The sequence below is a fragment of the Callithrix jacchus genome, chromosome 6, assembly GCF_049354715.1.
Source record: "Callithrix jacchus isolate 240 chromosome 6, calJac240_pri, whole genome shotgun sequence".
In the NCBI taxonomy this organism is placed as follows: Eukaryota; Metazoa; Chordata; class Mammalia; order Primates; family Cebidae; genus Callithrix; species Callithrix jacchus.
In genome coordinates, this window is record NC_133507.1 from 93411567 (window position 1) to 93427720 (window position 16154).

Genomic DNA, 16154 nt, shown 5'->3' on the forward strand with positions numbered 1-16154 from the left:
ACAACATTCAGCCTGGGTGACAGAGTGAGCCGTTGTCTCAAAAAAAAAAAAGGGGTATTATAGAATGTTCAAATGGGATTTGAATTAAAGAGAACAAAACTCCTTTTAGAAGTCTTACATCTGACATAAAACAAACAAATAACACTGACTGCAGCAACAGGGTCTAAATTATCCATACAGAGTTTACTCTTCTACTAAGGAGAAAAAAGGAATCTGGAGAAAAGTCTTAATAAATTGAGCTCCGGAGCTGCAAGAAGAGAGTAAGCTGATTGATGCCTAGTATATCACCACTGTGTCTTTTAAGCTTTAATTCCACCTTGAGAAACTTGAAAACTGAGTAGAAAATAATTATCTTCTCTATAAAAGGTTACAGATTTTCAAGGATCTTTGACAAAGAATTATCACAACAGGAGGTTTTTTCTTTTCCAGGGTCATGAAAAAAAGCCACGTGGCTTATATAAGATGTAAGAACCAACCAGGAAACAAAAATCCAGGAAGTCCAAGCTAAACAACAAGTAGAGTTAGCAAGTCATTACAAACTTTGATTCGAAAGCTTCAAATTCCACACTGAGCCTGGATACTTAAAGGTATTTTTGTTGGAAAAAGGTTCTTATAAGAACTCTGTGATTCCTGAGGTTTCTTTCCAATCCCTGAAACTTGAATAGTTGCTAAATATAGCTAAGAAGAAATTAGTGAGTAAATTAGTGTCGGTAAAAATCAGTGTAAGTTAGCAGAGAAGGTACATGTTTTATGACCACACTAACTTTCAGGTGAGGGAAGTGGCTAAAGTGCTGGAAGTTTAAGGCATGGATGGGCCTTAGGTCTGCAACTGACCAACATTGAGAACTCACGCAAGTTCCACTACTACAAGTCTCAATTTGCACATTTTACCATAAAAATATTGGATTATATCAGTTTTTCCTAATTTTCCCTATTGGTAAGAATCACAAATATTTTCAAAAATTCACAAAAATTTATCAAAATTTCAGGCTTAGACTAGACTCATTGAATCAGAATCTTCAGGAGAGGAACCCAGAAAATAATATGTTTATCAAATACCACAGGTGATTTGTTTCAGAATGGTTGTTGATAATTACTGCTTAAACAATAATTTGACACTTCTCAATCTCAAAATCTATTTAAATCTTAGTTGAAATAATAGCTACTCTTAACCTAAACAGATTAATGTGGAAATGGATTAATAAATAACAAATGATTTATCAAAGTTATCAGTCTTAAAAATGACAGCTGTTGTTGTTGTAAGCTTTATTTAGTCTATAGTATACTAAAAGAGTCATCAATTTGATAGTATAGCCTAAGTAGCAGGGAAAAAAATGACAGGTATAGAACTTTGGGGAAATAAAGTATCTATAGTATCCCCAATCCATTCCAGTTCAATGGAAGAAAATATCACCAGTAATAAGAAAAGAAAGTATTACATTTACATAGATTTTCTTCAGAATGCAACTACCTTTACATCTATGTTTCCTCATATTTATTAGTGTTTAATATACTACATTTAAAAAGTGTGTTTTTTGTTGTGTTTTGTTTTGTTTTGTGGCAGGGTCTCACTCTGTTGCCCAGGCTGGAGTACAGTGGCATGATCTTAGCTTACTGCAACCTCTGCCTCCTGGGTTCAAGCAACTCTCTAGGAATTTTAACTTTCAAGTCTTGTTATTTAAGAAATACATTGTGTAAGGCTATACTTTAGCCTCCTGAATAGCTGGAATTACAGGCACACACCACCATGCTTGACTAATTTTTTGCATTTTTGGTAGAGATGGGGTTTCACCATATTGTCCAGTCTAGTCTTAAACTCCCCACCTTAAGAAATCCACCCACCTCAGCCTCTCAAAGTGCTGAGATTACAGGCTTGAGCCATAAATTAGTGTTTAATATACTTATGAGAATAAATACATTCTATTATTCATACTGTTAAAAGTAACAAATTGAAGCCAAAATCAGGTAGCCCACCAAACAAGGTTAGAATTAAGATTCCACTCATCTAACTCTCAATTCAGTGTTCCTTCTACCTAATTTTATTTTACCAAGAAGTAATAACTATTATCTATATTTATGTACATTTGACAATTTCCCAAATGAAAGGTTTCTTTTGAGTATCATTAGGTATGCAGTGTGTTATCAGCAACAATATTGATGGTGTGCCCACTGTAAGTTAAGGCACATGTTCGTCTTCCTTAGAGAATTGGAGCCACACCGTGGTATACAGCTGATGAGTACAAATCCTAATCTCCTCAGCACAGCTAGCAGATACTAAATACAGGCATACTGCATTTTGTTGCACTTCATTTCATTTCACTTTTCAGCTATTGCATTTTTTACAAATGGAAGGTCTGTGGCAACCCTGTGTCCAGCAAGACTGTAAGCACCACTTCTCCAACAGCAAGTGCCCGCTCTGTGTCTTCATGTCACATTTTGCTAATTCTTGTATTATTTCAGGCTTTTCATTATTATTGTATCTACTATAGTCATTAGTAATCAGGGATCTCTGATGTTACTATTGTCATTGTTTTGGGATTCCAGGAACCACACCCATCCATGGCGGTGAACTTAATCAATTAAGTGTTGCTTGTGTTCTGACTGCTCCACTTACCCACTGTTCCTCCATCTCTCTCCCTCTCCTCAGGCCTCCCTATTCCTTGAGACTCAATACTGAAATCAGGCCAGTTAAAAACTCTACAATGATTTCTACATGTTCAAGTGAAAGAAAGAGTCATACATCTCTTACTTTAAATGAAAAGCTAGAAATAGTTAAGCTTAGAAAAGAAGGCTTGTTGAAAGCCAAGACAGGCTGAAAGCTAGGACTCTGTGCCAAACAATTAGCCAAGTTGTGAATGCAAAGAAAAAGTTCTTGAGGGAAATTAAAAGTGCCACTGCAGTAAACAGATGAATGATGAGAAAGCACAACAGTCTGATTGTTGATATGAAGAAAGTTTGAGTTCTCTGGATAGAAGCTCAAAGCAGTCACAACATTTCCTTAAGCAAAAGCCTAATCCAAAGCAAGGTCCTAACTTTCTTTAATTCTGTGAAGGTTGAGAGAGATGAGGAAGCTGTGGGAAAAACAAAAACAAAGACAAAAAGACTACTTTGAAGCTAGCAAAGGTTGGTTCCAAAGGTTTAAAAAGAAGCCATCTCAATAGCAAAAAAAGGTGCAAGGTGAAACAGCAAGTGCTAATGTAGAAGCGGCAGCAAGTTATCCAGAAGATCTAGCTAAGATCACCGATGAAGGTGGTTAACAGGAAAACCAATTTTTAATGCAGAGGAAACAGCCTTATATGGAAAGAAGATACCATCTAGGTATCCATAGCTAAAGAAGACAAGACAGTGCCTAACTCTAAAGCTTCAAAGGACAGGCTGACTCTTGTTAGGGGCTGATGCAGCTGGTGACTTTAAGTTGAAGTCAGTGCTCATTTACCATTCCAAAAGTCCTACGGTCCTTAAGAATTATGCTAGATCTATTTTTCCTGTGCTCTATAAATGGAATAACAAAGCACAAAATATTTACAGCATATTTAGTAAATATTTACAGCATGATTTACTAAATATTTTAAGCCCACTGTTGAGGCCTACTGCTCAGAAAATGAAAGAGATTCCCACCAAAATCTTACTTATTATTGACAATGCACCAGGTTCCCCAAGGGCTCTGATGGAGATGTACAAGGACATTAATGTTTTCATGATGCATAGCACAACAACCATTCTGTAACCCATAAATCAAGGAGGAATTTTAACTTTCGAGTCTTGTTATTTAAGAAATACATTGTGTAAGGCTACACCTACCATAGACAACTCCTCTGATGGATCTGGAAAAAGTACATTGAAAATGAAATGAATGAAAAGTAATCTGAAAATGCATTCACCATTCTAGATGCCATTAGAACATTTGTGATCCATGGGAGGTGGTCAAAATATCATTAACGGAAGTTTGAAAGAAGTAGATTCCAAACATAATGAATGACTTTGAGGTATTCAAGACTTCAGTGGAGTAAGTAACTGCAGATGTGGTAGAACTAGGAAGAGAACTAGAATTAGAAGTGGAGCCTAAAGATGTGACTGAATTGCTACGACTTTATGATAGAACTTGAATGCATGATAAGTTGCTCCTTACAGATGAGCAAAGAAGATGATTTCTTGAGATGAAAGCTACTTCTGGTGAAGATGCTGTCAACATTGTTGAAATGGCAACAAAGGATTTAGAATATTACATAAACTTTAGTTGAGAAAGCAGCCACAGGGTTTGAGAGTACTGACTTCAATTTTGAAACAAGTTCTACTACAGGTAAAATGCTATCAAACAACCTCTCATGCTACAGAGAAATCTGACGTAAAAGGAAGAGTCAATTGAAACAGATGATTTCCTGAATTTTGGAGCAGTGGAGAAGACTCTGATATGGGTGTGGGGAGGATGATGAAGGGTCCAATATAAGAAAAACTAAGTTGTAAATGCCCATAGATGATTCAAATAGAAATGGCTATGTCCAGAACTGAGTTTCAAACCTGGAAATAATTAGGACAACTTGAATAAAGTCTATCAAATGTCGCAAATACAATTAAAGGCTTAGAGAGAAGTAGATCATTCAAGTTATATTTTGTACCTCATTGTGACTACAAATGTTAATCATATGTTGTATACTTGAAAATTGCTAACAGAGTAGACTTAAAGTGTTCTTACCACAAAAAAAGATGTTAAGTATGTGAGATAATGCATATATTAAATAGCTTTCTTTACTCGTTTCACATATATTCCTATATCAAAACATCATGTCGTATACTATAAGTACATATAAGTTATATTTGTCAAAAGTTAAAAAAGAAAAGCAGATCTAAAAAGAATAAAATAAGTTACAATTATATACCCCGCATAGAGGCACACAGGATCTTGGAATTAGAACTAGCATCCTAGTTCACTGACTTTCCAGCTTTTCTCTTGACATGGAAATAAATTCCTTCCCCCTTTTCCCCTGTGTATCTGAGGAAGTAGCAAGAAGGCACAGAAGTCATTCGATTATTCTTCTTTTTTTTTTTTGAGACCAAATCTTGCTCTGCTGCCAGGATGGAGTACAGTGGTGTGATCTCAGCTCATTGAAACCTCCACCTCTCGGGTTTAAGTGATTCTCCTACCTCAGCCTCCTGAGTAGCTGGAACTACAGGTGTACTTTACCATGCACAGCTCATTTTTGTATTTTTAGAATGGATGGGGTTTCACCACGTTGGCCAGGATGGTCTCGATTTATTGACCTCATGATCTGCCCACCTCATCTTCCCAAAGTGCTGGGACTACAGGCGTGATCCACTGCGCCCTGCCTTAATTATTCTTAAGCACATTGAGGTCTTACTAAGTGACTAAGTCCTCTTATAAACAGAACTCGATGTAAAGTTTAAACTAGAGCATGAAAAAAACACAAAATACTAGAACAAGGTTTGTGAAAGTGTTCTGAAACTTTCTTGCAGGAAGAGTTGGGCAGTAAGTGGGTATTTCTTCTGTATCCTACTTGCCAGTTAAATTGGCATACTTAACAAAGCTGGAGAAATAGATTGGAAGAGATAACTTTGTTGCAGAAATTGCACTGCCAAGAGGAATCTCATTACCTCTTGGCTTGGTGTTTGAGAAAAATCCAGTCCAGCTGACAAAATGAAGTTGAGTGAGACACTCAACTAAAGATTGTAAATGCACTAGTCTCAGCGTGGTTTTCCAAATGTAATCTTCTACTCTCAGAAAAAGAACTTAACTGCTCACTAATGAAGTGCAGGTGTATGGGAACAATTGGAATGAAGAGATAAGTTGCCCCAAAGTGAAAAGAAATGCCTAAAACTGAATGTTAAGACTATATGCAGGGGGTTACATTCATTTGTTCAGGAAATATCTATTGAGTTCTTATCTACCTTTTTCCAGGCAATGTGCTGACTGCTGCGAAGTCTATCACAACCACTAAAACTGTTCTCTTCTCAAGACTTATGCAAGATGAAAGAAACAGCGGGGAGAGAAAACAAAAACATTGGGTAATGAGAAAGAGAAATACATAAAAGAAGAGGAAGAGAAGTGAGACTGAGGGAGAAAATAGAGAAGGAAGTTGAAGGAGAAACAGAACGAAAAGTTGTCATTTACAGCTTCAACATGCTTCGGGCCCATATTATATCTCATCAATTGCAATAAATCCTTCAAACAGTGTTTCTCATTTTCCTTTCAACACAGATTCATTGAACGTTGTTGTTGCTGAAGCTCTCTAGAAAGTAAAATCTACAATGAAAATTTGCGTGCAAATACTTTACTTAAGAGGTTCCAGGCCAGCAGGCAAGAACAGTGAGGAAACAACAGGAGTAAAGCAAAGAAAATATGAGGGAATGCTGTGTGATATGTTATCGTGCTGACTACCATTTATCATCAAACCACAACGATACATAGTGATCACTCGGCAGATCTGTTTTTGGTAGGATTCCAAAAGGAAATTGTACATGATAAAAATCTCCAGGGACATTGTGAATGGCCTGGCTTTCTCCTAAATCTTGTTTCTCATTGGTCAAAGTTCACTCCACAGGGAGCTAACCTCCCTACACTTCCACAGTGTATCCTCCAGATTACAGCATTCAGCCTCTCAGCTGCTACTCAAGGAAGCCAAATCCCAGACACCATAACATGGTGTTTCATCCAAGTTTGTAAGCAGACTAGCAACATCTTTAACAGTCTAGGAAGGGAGATGAGACAGTGAAACCACAGAGTATGAGCCAAGGACAAGAAAGAAGGTGGTAACAGGAGGGTGAGAAGGTACACAAAGCTTGAATTCAGTGCCAGCAATTTTTATGTGGCAGATACTGTACCCAGTGCTGGGAAGATGAGTAAATAACACAAATGTGGTCCTTAACCTCAGACTTGCACAGCAGCAAGGTGACCAGTATGCATAAACAAGCAATTATCATGCAGTGAGACAAAGTGCTGTAGTGGCTGAGAAGCAGAGGTACCTGTGTCATCTCAAAGAACTCCCAGAAGAGATACTTCTGAAGCCAGGGTTATCCAGGTGACAGGGCTGAGCCAGGGAGTAAATGTGTGAGGCTGGGGAATAAGGGAGACTATATGACAGTGAGCAGTGGGCAGTGGGCAGACAGAGATGAGCTCTAAAGCCCTAGACTGTGAATGATGTTCAGCATCACTGGAGCTCCAAATGCTGGACAGGAATGGAGAGTTAACAGTTCAAGTATTACCATCTCATGATCTGACCATCATGAAGCCTAAGATCATAGCCTACAATTCTGCTTCTCTACCCTAAATTCATAGTTCTTAACCTTCAGGTCCCCCACATTCATGGCCAGCTTTCCACTTCTGTGTCTTTACACGTGGCCTGTTTCCTCTGGGATTCTGTCCCTTTCACATGAACACCTGTTTAAACCATGCACTTCCATTAAGACCCAGGTAAAAGCTTTCTCATCCCCAAACCTGCCCTATGCCCCTACAGCTCACTGGTTTAATCTCTTTCTACCTAAAATTCCCATTTTCTTTTAAGGTACTTAATTTCATTTCAATAGTTCTTTATTTAACTGGCTCATCTCCCCTCCTAGACCACTAAAGAGATCAAAATTAACCCTGATAGAAAAAAGCAATTTTAAACCATTTGTGGCTTCTATAAATTTTTTTTTCTCTTTGAAACAACAGAGGGATATCATTTGAACATTTTTTTCGCTTTGAAACAACAGAAGAATATCTCTTTGAAACAACTATGGAAATCATTTAGAAATTAACTAGCATTGCCTTGGCCCAAGACTACTAGGCAAAGCCCCCATTTCAGTCCAGGCTGATCTCTCTGGCCCAGTAATGCTCCTAGTTTCTTTCTCCTTTGTTTTCCTCCCCAGTCTTTCCCCATGGGCCATTTCCCTCACTCAGGATCCTTACACCTTCTATTCTGTCTGATTGCAGTCTGGGCTTTCAGAGCCACCTAGCTTTGGCATGGAATGCTGACATCTAGGTTGCAGACAATTTTGGTCTGATCAACAGTCAAACAATTCCTTTCTTTATGCTATCTGAAAAACAAAAAGAATTCAACTAAACTTAACATATCACTCTGTTGTGTTTAAGAGTTTCCGTTTTGAATTCGAGAAACATTTGCTATTTGCTTTTTTACATGAAGAGTACTGGCCCTTGGGAATACAAAGAAGAATGTCAAGCATGGCCTTGAAGGGCCTTTATAGCCAAATGAGTGATAAAAACTGTTATAACAATAGTTAGAAATCAGGCAGAAGTGTTGTCCTACAGGAGTATTAACTTAGTGCTATAGGATTAGAAAAGCTGAACTATTACTGGTAAAACCATTGGCAAAATCCAAATTCATATCTAGTTGTAGGTCATTCACAATCTCCCTCCTTCACAATGCCACATGCTTTAGTTTCAACAACACACAGTAGTGAATTCTCAATTTAGTCATGTTAACTCTGAAGGAATATATAACACATTGCACGTGTGTTCTTTCTCTTCAAATTAAAAAAAGAAATTTTTCCATAAGCCATTTATTTTTCCCAGAGCCACCTCTACTCAGTGCTAGCTAGGCTTTCTCCTCAAATATCCTGTCTGTTTCATTTGTCCAGGGCAGCTTTCTCCTGTTCTTGTTTAATCAGATGCATTATACCTTGAGCTAAATAAATTAGGAAACTTTTAATGTTAAGAACAGTCTGATAATTTAATGAACACATAAAAATAGAAACTCTTCAATATTTTTTCTAAGCCCATTAATTCAATAAACTTTTGCTATATCATACTAAGATAAATTTGTTATGCTTGATTTAAAAAATGAACTAAACTTAGATACAAATGCAATCCAACAGAACCACTAGATACCAATCTCACTTTGATCTCTTTCTGACTTTGTGTTTCCTTTTGTTCCTTTTCTAAACTCTTCCCAGCATCACACTTTTAGAGCGAATATTTAAACTATGTATGTATATATATGCCTTATAAAGTCTATGTTTGCCTCTGAAAAAGGTGGGGATTTAAAGATGGAACACATACCGTTACTTTCATCAACTTTTCCACTTCCCTCCGTTTACAGACAACAATTTGGAAAAGAAGGTTGCTTATGCCCAGCCTAGGTAGTGTCACATGCTAAGCATTCTTGCTCAAGAACAAGATGGAGTTCACACTGGTGATCTGAAGCATCTGTGGGTCTAGGATCCTGCATCAATAACCCAAGTAGAAATGGCTTTCAAGTCCTAAACTCTATCTTAGACAGTGGATAGGTTCAAAATATAAGCAGAGAGATAATGCAGCCTAATGGAAATAAAAGATCCCTAAGAGTTTGCCTTAATAAGTTTCTTCCTCCTTCCCTCCTGCTCTCCTCTTACCCATCTCCTCTTCCTTCTCCCTGCTCCATTCTCCCTCTTCTTGTATTCCTCTTCCTCCATCTCTTCTTCTTCCCCCTTTTTCTTCTTCCGTTGTTCCTCCTCCTACCCCTCCTTCTTTTTCTCCCTCCACTTCTGTTCCTCCTTTTTGCTAAAAACACAGGAGTAACTACTTGTCTTCACCAATCTTCTCATTCCCTCCTCTCCCCACACCTTTTCATTACCACCTGTGTCATTGTGAAGAATCCAGAGATCCGTGTGTTAATAATATTCTTGTGCTACCCTTTGCTGACTTCCTTCTACACCTATGATTCCAATAATTGAAGAGGTTTCCAAGATAGAAATATTACAAGCCAAGAACATTATCTCTCTTGGCCTCATGTGAACTGTCCTCACATATCCTGCTGTTGATTAGCAAAGGTTATTTTATTCCATTATCTCTGCTTCCCTCTTAGCATAAAGCAAGAGAATATTCTATAAGCCCACTTAGACAGTCTCATTGCTTCTCCAAGGCTTGACATCAAGGGAAGTTCTTAGTGTACTACTTTCCTGACACCTTATTCTCACACCTAGAAAACTTTATTGACTTTAAAACCAATTTCTAAAGACAGGTGAAAGATATTTCCAGTCATTCAAATGACGGTGAAATATCTCCTCCAATTGCCCTTTAAGAGATCAGTTCAGAATATATTACATTATTTCATAACTCAGAAACTTCCTGGATAATCAGATTATATTTGCACACTGGATAGGATAACTCAGCATACTAATGCTTTTACAAGCTTAAATACAGTCAATATATTTCTTTACTGTTTAAAAACATACAGTAAGGAAAAAAGGCTGTGATGGGTACTCATATTCTCAAAAATGAAGTCTTACTCCAGAATAGCATAGAAGACCTACTTTTCCACTGTCATGGTAGCTTCCTTTACCCTGAGCTCTCTTTACACCAGTGCACAGGTTGCCACTTAACACAAACCTTTCCATTTCTTCCCATGTGTTCTCCTGCAACTTAGAACATGCTTATGAACTCTCCAAACTAATTTTAAATATCACTTCTATGAAGATTATTCTTGGGCATCAACAAATGGTTTTAACCATGTTAGTAATCATCAAAAGACTTAAGTCACTGTAGCATACTTATTTAATAGTTCAATTATTATTACAACTAAGAGCCTATAAATTACTGGGGGACACCCTTATGACAGATGCACTTAGGTGCATAGACTAACTCACAACAGGCACATAATTTATTTTAAAACAAATAAATGTTTGATTGTCATGTAATTTTACTCATCAAATCAACATATTCAAAATTGAAGTATTGAAGGGGAAGACTGGTACATTAATGTGGTTCACCACATTTCCTTCAAAGTCAGAATTAAAACCCAGAACCCCAAATATATCAAGTCTCAAATACTACTCATGATATTGTTTGGCTCTGTCTCCACCCAAATCTCATACTGAATTGTAACTCCCATAATTCCCACATGATGTGGGAGGGACCCAGTGGGAGATAATTGAATCAGGGAGGTGGTTTCCCCATCCTGTTCTCATGGTAGTGAATAAGTATCATGAGATTTGATGGTTTTATAGGGGGATATCCTTTTTGCTTAGCTCTCATTCTCTCTTGTCTGATGCAATGTAAGATGTGCCTTTTGCCTTTTGCCATGATTGTGAGGCCTCCCTAACCATGTGGAACTGTGAGTTCACTAAACTTATTTTTCTTTATTAATCACCCAGTCTCAGATATGTCTTTATCAGCAGCATGGAAACAGACTAATATAACAAATTGGAACCGGAAGAGTCTGGTGTTGCAGCAAAAATACCCAAAAACATGGAAATGTCTTTGGAATTCGGTAACTGGCAGAGGTTGGAACAGTTTGGAGGGCTCAGAAGAAGAGAGAGAAATGGGGAAAGGTTGAAACTTCCTAGAAAGTAGTTGAATGGCTTTGACCGAAATGCCGATAATGATATGGACTATGAAATCAAGGCTGAGGTGGTCTCAGATGAAGATGAGAATTTGTTGGAAACTAGAGTAAAGGTGACTCTTGCTATGTTTTAGCAACAAGACTGCTGGCATTTTGCCCCTTCCCCAGATTTGTGGAATTTTGAACTTGAGGGAGAAGATTTAGGGTATCTGGCAGAAGAAATTTCTAAGCAGCAAAGCATTCAAGAATTCACCTGAGTGCTGTTAAAAAGCATTCTGTTTTAAAAGGGAACCAGTATGAAAGTTCAGAAAATTTGTAGCCTGATTACACAATAGAAAAGAAAAACCCATTTTCTGAGGAGAAATTCAAGCCCACTGCAGAAATTTGCCTAAGTAATGAGAAGTCAAATGTTAATTGCCAAGACAATGGAAAAAATATCTCCAGGGCATGGCAGAGAACTTTGCAGCATCCTGACCCCCCATCACAGACACAGAGGCATAAGAGGGAAAATGGTTTCATGGGTCTAGCCCAGGGCTCCCCTACTATGTACAGCCTAAGGGCTTGGTGCCCTGCATCCCAGTCACCCTAGCCAAGGCTAAAAGGGGCCAAGGTATAGCTCAGGCCATGGCTTCAGAGGGTGCAAGCCCCATGCCTTGGTAGCTTCCATGTGGTGTTGAGCCTGTGGGTACACAGAGTCAAGAATTAAAGTTTGGGAACCTCTGCCTAGATTTCAGAGGATGTATGGAAATTCCTGGATGTCCAGGCAAAAGTTTGCTGCAGGCTGGGGTCCTCATGGAGAATGTCTGGTAGGGCAGTGCAGAAAGGAGATGTGGGTTGAAGCCCCCACAATGAGTTCCCACTGAGGAACTGCCTACTGGAGCTGTGAGAAAAGGGCCACCATCCTCCAGACCCCAGAATGATAGATCCACCAATAGCTTGCACTGTGCACCTGAAAAAGCCACCGACACTCAACACCAGTCAGTGAAAGCAGCCAGGAGGGAGGCTGTACCCTACAAAGCCATAAGGAGTGGCTGCCCAAGATCATGGGAACCCACCTCTTACATTAGCATGACCTGGATGTGAGACAGGACATCTAAGGAGTTCATTTTGGAGCTTTAAGATTTGGCTGCCCTACTCAATTTCAGACTTGAATGGGGCCCATAGACTCTTTGCTTTGCAATTTCTCCCATTTGGAATGAGTGTATTTACCCAATGCCTGTACCCACACTGTATCTGGGAAGTAACTAACTTGCTTTTGATTTTACAGGCTTATAAGTGGAACTGACTTGCCTTGTCTTAGATGATACTTTGGACTGTGGACTTTTGAGTTAATAATGAAATGAGTTAATACTTTAGGGACCCATTAGGAAGGCATGATTGGGTTTGAAATGTAAGGACATGAGATTTGGGAGGGTCCAGGGACAGAATGATTTTGCTGTGTCCCTACTCAAATCTCATCTTGAATTGAAGCTCCCATAATTCCTATGTATTGTGGGAGGGCCCAGGTTGAGATAGTTGAATCATAGGGCTATTTCCCCCATACTGTCCCGATGACAGTGAATAAGTTTAATGAGATCTGATGGTTTTATAAGGAGAAACCCCTTTTGCTCGGCTCTCATTCTCTCTTGTCTGTCACCATGTAAAGTATGCATTTTTGCCTTCTGCCATGACTGTGAGGCCTCCCAAGCCATGCAGCCATGTGGAACTGTGAGTCCACTAAAACTCTTTCTCTTTATAAATTACCTAGTCTCAGGTATGTCTTTATCAGCAGCAGGAAAACGGACTATACAACTTAGCATTTCGGGATGTATGCCCTTATGCGGTCATGTACTCTTAATGCCAACTCTGAGGTCAGAATGATGAAGACAATCTTATTAGTGCAGAGGGGGTAACTAATGTGTTTAATAATTCATAGCTAAATTGTGTTCCATTTTTAATATGATAACAAATAGTGACTCTAAATTATATATATTTTAGAAAATTCAAGAAATGTTCTGCTCCACTACAACCACACCAAAAAGTTTTCCTGATTTTTAAATATAGTTTATTGTTTTTATAAATTTCACTTTGCCATATGAATATATGGCCTATCTACTTCTATGCCACTTCACTTTATATTTGTTGATATCCTAGTCTTTAGGCCACACTGCCAAAAATGAAATAAATTTGCTTTATTCAATTTTGAAAGTGCATTCCTTGGTTCATGTTTTACTTTCTGAAAAATGATTATTGAATGCAAACTGAATGGCTTTAATTTAATTTGAGAAAAGGTGAGAAGAAAGAGGTCTTGCCAAATTCAAGCTTTTATTCTATAGCTAAGCATCAATTTTGCTGCTGCTTCTTATTTATAAAAGAGAAACACTATTCTCTTTAAAACAACAAATGTTAAGCAAAATCATAAATAGTCCTCTACGTTTTCATTCCCAATTCTATTGGCTTGGCTAATATTACTGGTAATACTTACATTGATTGTTACAGCACTATTATGGTTGCATTTAAAACACCACACAAAGGCTGAACAACGGTATCAGCTAAATATGCCATGGCTGTTACTACACTGTCCTGCAAACACCATGCATTGAACTTCAGTGAGGAATGAGACATAGCCAAAAATAAGTCATCAACAGAGCCATATCAATATCAGGACTTAGCTTCAGCATCCAGCCTAGGCCACGATATTTGGAGACTCTTGGGAGGGGGTTAGCATTTTTTAAAATTACCATTATTATTATTATGGCATCTAGGAGTTATATTGCATTCTATTACATGATCAATGGAAATTGTTTTTCCCCCCAAGATTTTGAATTTCTCTAAGATCAGGTTCTTAGAATCAGAGTAGCTAAATCACAGCGGATGATGAGGTTTTGCAGGGAAGAAAAGTCAAGCAATCTACCCCAGAGTGAATACAGAAAGAGTATACTTGGGTCTAGGGGAAAATTAGCTTTGTTGAGATGTCAATAGTGACTGACAAATTTCCAAAGTCAATGCTAATAAAATGTGTTCTCCCTCCAAAGTATTAATATCTAACATAATAAGAATAATAGTGTTAATAATTAGATGTTCATAGAAACTGAAGTGCTAAAAATATTTCCAATTTCGGCCTTTATTATTACATTAAAAATATTTGTATTAAAAATATTTATATTCTTCTTACTTCACTGGACAAATACTCACAGGTTTTTAACAATAAAAATTCAATTGTTCCCTTGTGTTTAATGCGGGCCAAGAAGAAATTCTCATTCCAGATTTGTCACGGTATATCTATAAATGATAAACGGTAAGAAGTCAAAGCATTTATAAGAAAGGATAGTAATGGGGGAACAATCCCACTGGTTTACTTCCACACAAGAGCAAAATAAAACCTTTGATAACTGCTAAGATAAATAGTAAGCTATACGATGCCATTATGGCAGCTGTGCTGTGTTATCCACCATAGTTCTACTTATTGTATTCGGCTCTGTATAGGTGTAAATGGTCATGTTACACATCTATATATTTACATCCAGGTCCCACATCTAGTCTCTCCCCCTGAGAACTGAGCCATCAGACTTATGGCTTTCTAAGTACTTTCTGTTTTCCTGTGAACCCAGATATTAATTTCCAAGTGTGCTTTGGCCTAAGACATTTTCCTCCTCTTTAGATGCTTGGAGCAGATTTTACAAGGGCTTGAAAGGCTGCTTACTCTGCAATTAACACCCCTTCTCTATTCCACTTGCCCCCCCCACCCACTATGTAAGCATCTAATTCCCAATTCTAGAACACCAGACTTCCACTTTCTTCCTAATTATAATCTTCCTCCCAGTAAGTTTCATTTAAAAACCTAGAAAGACTAAGCCTGAAGAAACTTTAGAAATAGGTGATCCATGAGAAAAGCTATTTTTACGAAATAAACTTTAGAAAGATGAAAATGTCAATAGCAGGTTACCAGTTGAGGCTGAAAAACAGGTAGTTCATATTGCATCAATTCTGTACCAGTTTTATTGATATGTTTACCCCTGAAGACTCCAGAACAGTAGATGGTAGTCAAAGAAAAGAAGAGAGGAGCTGGAATAGAAAGATCACCAAGGTTTCAAAAAATAACCTGGAGCTTTTTAATCTAAATTCTGTTCCTACAAATTCAGAGGAATAACTATAGCCATGTTTTGTCCTGAAATAGAAAGTGTTTAAGTTGTAATTTTGCAAAGTGAAATTAGAGAAGAACTTCAACCATTATTTTGAAAAATAGCTGTAGCCCTCTCACTGTGCCCTTTTAGCACCAGTTGTTGAAGCAAAACACTATGCAGTCTCTAAGAACCATCCCATAAGGTACCTTATCTGAGGCTATGGTTGCAGATGCCTGTGAACTCTGCAAAGCTCTGTCGCCAGAAAACAAAGACATCCAGCGTGACAAGCTTTACAGAAGTAAAGGGATGCATTACCATAGCAAGAACATTTGTATCTTGCCTTCCTAACCAAAGTCCACAGTGGAAATGTGTCCTCGTACCTGGCAAGCCCAAGGAAACAGTCCCACCTTCACCACGTCTGCAGGGGGTACTGTTTGTGTTCTCCAATGTGGTTAGAACAGGCCACAAATTCTTCTAGAATGGAAGCATCATTGTCTACTCATGACTTCTCAAGCGATTGACTTACATAAATCTGAGCGAGTTTCCCAGTCTCTAAATATTATCATTATCTGCACTCTGAAACAAATGCACTATTGCTGTGTTACACACACCAATTAGAGAGCTTACTATAGAGGAAGCTACTGTTTTCTCTTCTCCTCCTCCTCCTTCTGTTTCTTCAGAAAAAATAAAATTTGGTGACAAAACACTGGATCCTTGACATTTGAAAAAGATATGTTTGTAGAAATTCCCACACTTATAAATTCACCTACATAAAAAA

General features: G+C 38.0%; 1 protein-coding gene across 5 annotated transcripts in view; it reads right to left on the reverse strand.

The window, feature by feature from the left end:
- THSD7B (thrombospondin type 1 domain containing 7B) overlaps positions 1 to 16154 on the reverse strand; it is an 873835-nt gene that overhangs the window by 525550 nt on the left and 332131 nt on the right. The window lies entirely within an intron of this gene.